Source organism: Triticum urartu, chromosome 7A (assembly GCF_056163025.1).
Source record: "Triticum urartu cultivar PI428250 chromosome 7A, HENAU_Tu73, whole genome shotgun sequence".
Lineage (NCBI taxonomy): Eukaryota > Viridiplantae > Streptophyta > Magnoliopsida > Poales > Poaceae > Triticum > Triticum urartu.
In genome coordinates this window covers 612,724,378-612,730,861 of record NC_141879.1, presented here as the reverse complement: position 1 = coordinate 612,730,861, position 6,484 = coordinate 612,724,378, and the positions used below count along the sequence as shown (strand labels likewise).

Here is a 6,484-nt window from a genome sequence, read left to right as displayed (position 1 = left end):
AAAGATTTCTTGCCCATGGTGAAAATAATGAAAATTATTCATGAAACCTCATATTTTATGTGTTGGTAGTTGGTAAATGTGTTTCACACTGCAGATCATATTTTTGTGTATTTTTTCTTCATGTCAGTTACACATAACAAAATATTACAGCAGGTAACTTTGTTTAATGTTTTCTTGGTTAGGATGGGTTTAGGGTGATGTAATGTATGATCTCATTTGTAGTATATGTCATGTGTGGTCTTGTTACATGAGGAAGTAGTTGAAAGCCAATAATTTATGTGAATTACACTTTACATACATGAGTGAATAATATGTTGTTAATTATTGCAGGGAGGTTAGACTGTAGAAGCCACTTGCCTACAATACTTAAATTCTTCTGCGATGAACAAGAAACAAAAAACATATTCAGGGTAGAGTGTTGACTTGATGGAGGCCAGTGCTCACTTTGATTCTCAGTAAGCAAAATCAATAGGCAAATTCCTCACTAAGGCTGGACTTGGGCAGGATGATCTTAACATGACATCTTTCAAGAAGACGCTTCAAGTGGATTCCAATTAGGATCAGGTTGAAATTCCTACGTACCAATCCATTGTCTAGGAGGAACTAAAAGAAAATGAGCATCGTGCAATGGAACTCAAGGAGGGATGGAAAAGAAGTGGTTGTAGTTTAATTATGGATAGTTGGAAGAGTCGATGTGGTAAAATAAGTTTCGTAAGTGCTAAGGTGCATTGCAGCAAAGGTATGTATTTCCTTAGACCGATCGATGTCTCTGGAATCACGGAGGACATGGATGATCTAGTTTTAGTGTTTGCTCATGTGGTTGATGATCTTAGCGCCCACAACATAGTTAAAGTTGTCACAAATGATGTGTCACCACATATGCGAATTGCATGACATTATGTGCAAAAGAAACATGGCCATTCATTCTTCGCCCCACTGTGTGCTGACTTCTGCATCAACCTTCTGCTTGAGAAAATAGCAGCACTGGAACATGCCTTTGAGCCTATAACGAAGGCAAAGGAAGTAACAAGGTTTATATATGGCCATACACTGGCAATGGAAATATAAGGAAGTTATGTCCCGCAGGAGATTCTGAGCAGTTCTCTGAAATTTGCTGCTATGTTCATCACATTAGAGAGGTTAGCTTCTACAAGAGCAAACCTAGTGCACATGTTTAGCTTGCCTGAATGGGATTCTTCTAGTTGGGCTTCTCAAGGTTTGTTCGGGCATATTAGTGGCATAGTGAAGACAAATGACGTGTTTTGTGTCGTGCTGCTGATGTTTTAAAGGTTACAAAACCAATTGTCGATGTGTTGTTTAAACTATAATCTGAGGACTGTCCGGTGGTATCTTGTATGATGCCATGGATACTATAAAAGACATAAAGCACAATCTTGGAGATGAACATCGTCCTTATTGTGATTTAGTTGACAGGATATGGTATTCTTACTTGCACAACCCACTTAATGTTGCTGGTCTTATGCTAAACCCAAGGGTCTTTTACGAAGATCCTTCCCATGATGATCCTGATGTCAGCAGCTGTGTTGAGGCCTCCGCAACTGGAATGGCCAAAGGGCATTATTATCCAAGGAAACTGGAAGCACAAATTGAAGTATATAAAGGAAAATCGGGTACTTTTGGTTCAGATTCAGCAAGTCAGCAAATAATGGAGATACCACAAGGTAAAGTACAACCTATCCCCTCATAGTCAAGTCAAACTTCCCCTCGCATTTCTGTTCACTTAAATTTTCAAAATACTAAGATATCTACTGCGATCATCGATGCTTCATTAATATTATAAGAAGGGAATTAATTCTGAACTTGTCTTGTTTCAAATTGCAGTTGATTGGTGGGTGGCCCATGTTACTGGCACACCTGAGTTGCAAAGCTTTGCAACTCGGGTCTTAAGCCAAACTTTCTTTGGCATTGAAAGGTACAACATCAACTGGCAGGTATCCAAGGAGGTGCATAAGACAAGGCCATGTATAATCCAAGAGCTGTACAGTGGACCGGATTCTACCCACTAGAATAATTGTTTCGCCAGTGTAGTTCCATTCATACGCGGTCTTTCTTGGCGATCAATTTGATAATCCTGGTAGACCGTTGGGGAGTGGTTGGCTCGGGTATCCACCATGTCGAGAAGATATAGTAATTGAAAATTGAGTACATAGATACCACAAATTTCTTGAACAGAATGTGGGCACAAACAATTGTGGTTATTTATGTTGTAACATAATGTTTTTTCCTCGACATTCAGTCATCAGAACAATGGCCGAGAACACATGGAGATACCTTTTCGGCACGCCAAAAATTTCTGTTACCCATATTTTTTGTTTCTAAATTTCACTTGCATCGATTATGTCTATGCATGCATAATCTGGCATATTTTTCTAGAGAAAAATTATTAGTACCGATCATGCTATTATCATCCATGAATTCCTAACTATTTGTGGCTGCATGACCAGTTAAGAGAAGGAAGATCAAGGAATGCAGGTATGCAAGGTTTGCTTACTCTCCGAAGTAGTAATTCTTTTTGTCGGGCTAATATACAAGGATTGACGAAATAGTGAAGTTGCTTTCCTTTGGTGAAAATAGTGATGTTGTGGTCTTTTATTCTTTTGAGGTAAGTGATGATGTTGTCTAATTTTAACTGGCATTCAACATTCAGAAAGTTTAGGTAAGCAAAATATACAACCAAACAAAGCCTAGTCGCAGCTGATTATAATCATGGCTAATTGAAAACTACTTAATGATACTTCCAAACACCGTAGCCCGAGGAGGCCAGGGTTTCCCCCGGTTTTTTGATCTAGCGGCACGGTCCATGATCCTCTTCTGGCCTACCTTTGCTAGTCCACCATCTGGCACCCATCTTGTATCAGCTTCGGTCGGTTCATCCTTGATAGATCCCGCCACATTTCACGGTAAAATTTTCTCCTCTCCATTGTTATCATTGCTCTTTGGAACCTGTGGACAAGAAGGAATGCCAAGTTCTTCAGGAATGGGGTTCGATGGAAGAGAAGGAACTGTGATCCGTAGCCTAGGTCAGGGCTCTGTGCTGAACGAGAGAGGAGCTATTTTGGGGCGTGCCCTAGATTTCCAGATTGGGTTTTCAAAGTTCAAAAAAAACTTTGTAACAACATGAAGCATTTTTTTTACATATAGCTTATAGATTTGATAACAAAATGTAGAGTACTAATTAATCAGTATATTGAATAGTGAGTATATAATTGATCATAACATCACAACTTCCAGAAATATAATAACATAACAGAGTACTAATTATTAAAAACATATCAAGGTGTCAATATCTCATATAGAGAGGATTCAGAATGATAAGAAAACTTACAAGTTGGACAACTTGTCTGTACTTTAGTTTTTATAAACCTGTGATTTTTTCTAGAAATGAGTTTAGGGTTTATAAATGAGTGATGACATCCTTTCAGTGAATGTAACCAAGCAATCTTTTTTTCCCACCCCATCTTGTTTCTTATCTTTTTTTTTGCACAAGTCATCATTGAAGAAAAGGCCTGCAACACTAAGAGTTGCTACCGAGAGAACTGCAATGTACTGTCACTGACTTACTGCAAAACGTAACATCTACCATGAAACATAAGGGATTCAATTCAAATTGTAACATGCTGTCATTGACTCGTTGTTCGTCAGTTCATCGACTGGTGCCTGCCAGCCTAAAGAGCGTGGAGCACTGGTTGCTTCAGGCTTGGGGCAGGGCGTGTTGGAGGACTGGGAGGAGCTGAGGCAGGGGTTTAGACCATTTTTTTAAATTGGGGATTGTGGCGGGACGCAGTCGTTCTAATCTTTGCGATGCAGATGGAAATTTGTTTGGGCTTTTTCCCGTTCCTCCTTTTGTTGGAAACATTTTTGGCCACTAGGCCACGTCAGAGGTGGGAGGAGGGAGGCGGGCTGGTGCAGTTCATTGGCTGAATTTTTGAATACTCTCTAATCTTAGCTCAGTTTTGCTTCTTGCGTACATATCTATGCAGAATGTGTAGTATACATAATTGTTTTTTTGTCAAAATCATGGGTATTCAATTGAATACCCATGACTTGAGCTAGGCCTTCCCAATTAGATTTATATGAGCACATGCCGAAAATAACTCATCCTCCCCCAACTTTTAGGTTTAGGATTTGGCTGATTTGGAGTGCTGCAAGAGACTCTTAGACACAGGTATGTGAATCTGACTCAGGTTCGGTGTCTGATTCAGCAAAATAAATTGGACACGACAAATATCCTACACTGATTCAGGGTTTCTGGTTTGGCAAAATAAATTAGAAGTGTTTCTGTGCTTTTTGGGCACATTAGAGTAAATACTGACATGGCTAGATTTGATTAGCTGAATTCTTTATTCTTTTGGGTGACGTGCATAGTAGAAGACTGGGAGGGCTTAAACTTTCGGTGAGGGAACATATACAAATATAATATGGTTTTATGGGAATTAACTTTTGCTCCAAAAAGGTAAATCTGCTGTAGGTAACTAGCTTTGCAGGGATATTATCACTAGAAATTAGCTTTGGCGGGAAAAGCTAATGGCCTAATGGTACATGGTTTGTTTAATTTCCTGGGTCGCCTGGGTTTGCGGTTTAGGACCAGCTTGCTCGCACATTCCCATCTTTCGTTTATTCAAGAGCCTCCACCAATTGTATTTTAGTGTAAACATATTTTTCCACATATCAGTAATCTGTTAATGTTCATCCTTCAATTTAATTACATATTATCTTTTTTATGGTGAAGTTGGATAATTCTTAAACTGTCGTTCCATAATAACTTCCATCCACCATATTGATCTGAAAAGATTTGTTGCCCGTGGTGAAAATAATAAAAAAATATTCGTCAAAACTCATGTTTTTATCTGTTGGTTGTTGGTAAATGTGTTTCACACTCTATATCACATTTTTGTGTAATCTTTCTTCATGTCAGTTACAAATAACAAAATATTACAACAAGTAACTTTGTTTAATATTTTCTGGGTTAGGATGGGTTCCAGGTAATGTAATGTATGACCTCATTTGTAGTATATGTCATGTGCGGTCTTGTTACATGAGGAAGTAGTTGAAAGCCAATAATTTATGTGAATTACACTTTACATACATGAGTGAATAATATGTTGTTAATTATTGCAGGGAGCTTACATTGCAGAAGCCACTTGCTTACTATATTGAAATCCTTCTGCGATGAACAACAAAAAAACATCTTTAGGGTAGAGTGTTGACTTGATGGAGATAGGTGCTCACTTCAATTCTCAGTAAGCAAAAGCAATAGGCAAATTCATCACTGAGGCTGGACTTGGGCCGGATGTTCGTACTTGGACAGGATGTTCTCAACTTGACATCTTTCAAGAAGATGCTTCAAGTGGGTTCCAATAGGGATCAGGCTGAAATTCCTACATATGAATCCATTCTGTAGGGGAAACTAAAAGAAACTGAGCACCATGCAATGGAACTCATGGCAGAATGGAGAAAAAGTGGTTGAAGTTTAATTATGGATAGTTGGAAGAGTTGATGTGGTAAAAGAAGTTTCATAAGTGCTTTGGTGCATTGCAACAAAGGTATGTACTTCTACAGATCGATCAATATCTCTGTAATCCCTAAGGACACGAATGAGCTAGTTTTAGTGTTTTCTCATGTGGTTGATGATGCTGGCGCCCGCAACATAGTTCAAGTTGTCACAAATGATGTGTCACCACATATGCGAATTGCATGGCATTATGTGCAAAAGAAACAAGGGCATTCATTCTTCGCCCCACTATGTGCTGAGTTCTGCATCAACCTTCTACTTGAGAAAATAGCAGCACTTGAACATGTCAGTGAGGTCATAACAAAGGCAATGGAAATAACAAGGTTTTAATATCACCATACACTACCAATGGAACTGAAAGAAAGTTATGTCCCAGAGGAGATTCTGAGCAGTTCTTATCTGAAATTTGTTGTTGTGTTCATCACATTAGAGAGGTTAGTTTCTGTAAGAGCAAATCTAGTGTAGATGTTTAGCTCACCTGAATGGGATTCTTCTAGTTGGGCTTCTCAAGGTTTGTTCAGGCATATCAGCAGCAAAGTAAAGAGAGATGATGTGTTTTGGTGTGCTGCTGGTGATGTTTTGAAGGTTATAAAACCTATTGTCAATGTGTTGTTTAAACTATAATCTAAGGACTGGGTATCTTGTAACAATATGATGCATTGTTTTTGACATATAGCTTATGGATATGATAACAAATGTAGAGTACTAATTATCAGTATATTGAATAGAGAGTAAAAAGTTGATCATAACATCACAACTTCTAGAAATATAATAACATCACACAGTACTAATTGTTAAAAACATATCAAAGTGTCAACATCTCATATAGAGAGGATTCACAATGATAAGAAAGCTTACAAGTTAGAGGACAACTTTTCTGTACTTCAATTTTTATAAACGTGTAATTTTTTCTAGAAATTAGTTTAGGGTTTATAAATGAATGATGATATT

At 38.2% G+C, this 6,484-nt stretch overlaps 1 pseudogene; it reads left to right on the top strand.

Moving 5' to 3' along the window:
- The first annotated feature begins 5,311 nt into the window (after nucleotides 1-5,311).
- On the top strand, nucleotides 5,312-6,202 carry LOC147960680 (uncharacterized; annotated as a pseudogene).
- Nucleotides 6,203-6,484: the final 282 nt, after the last annotated feature.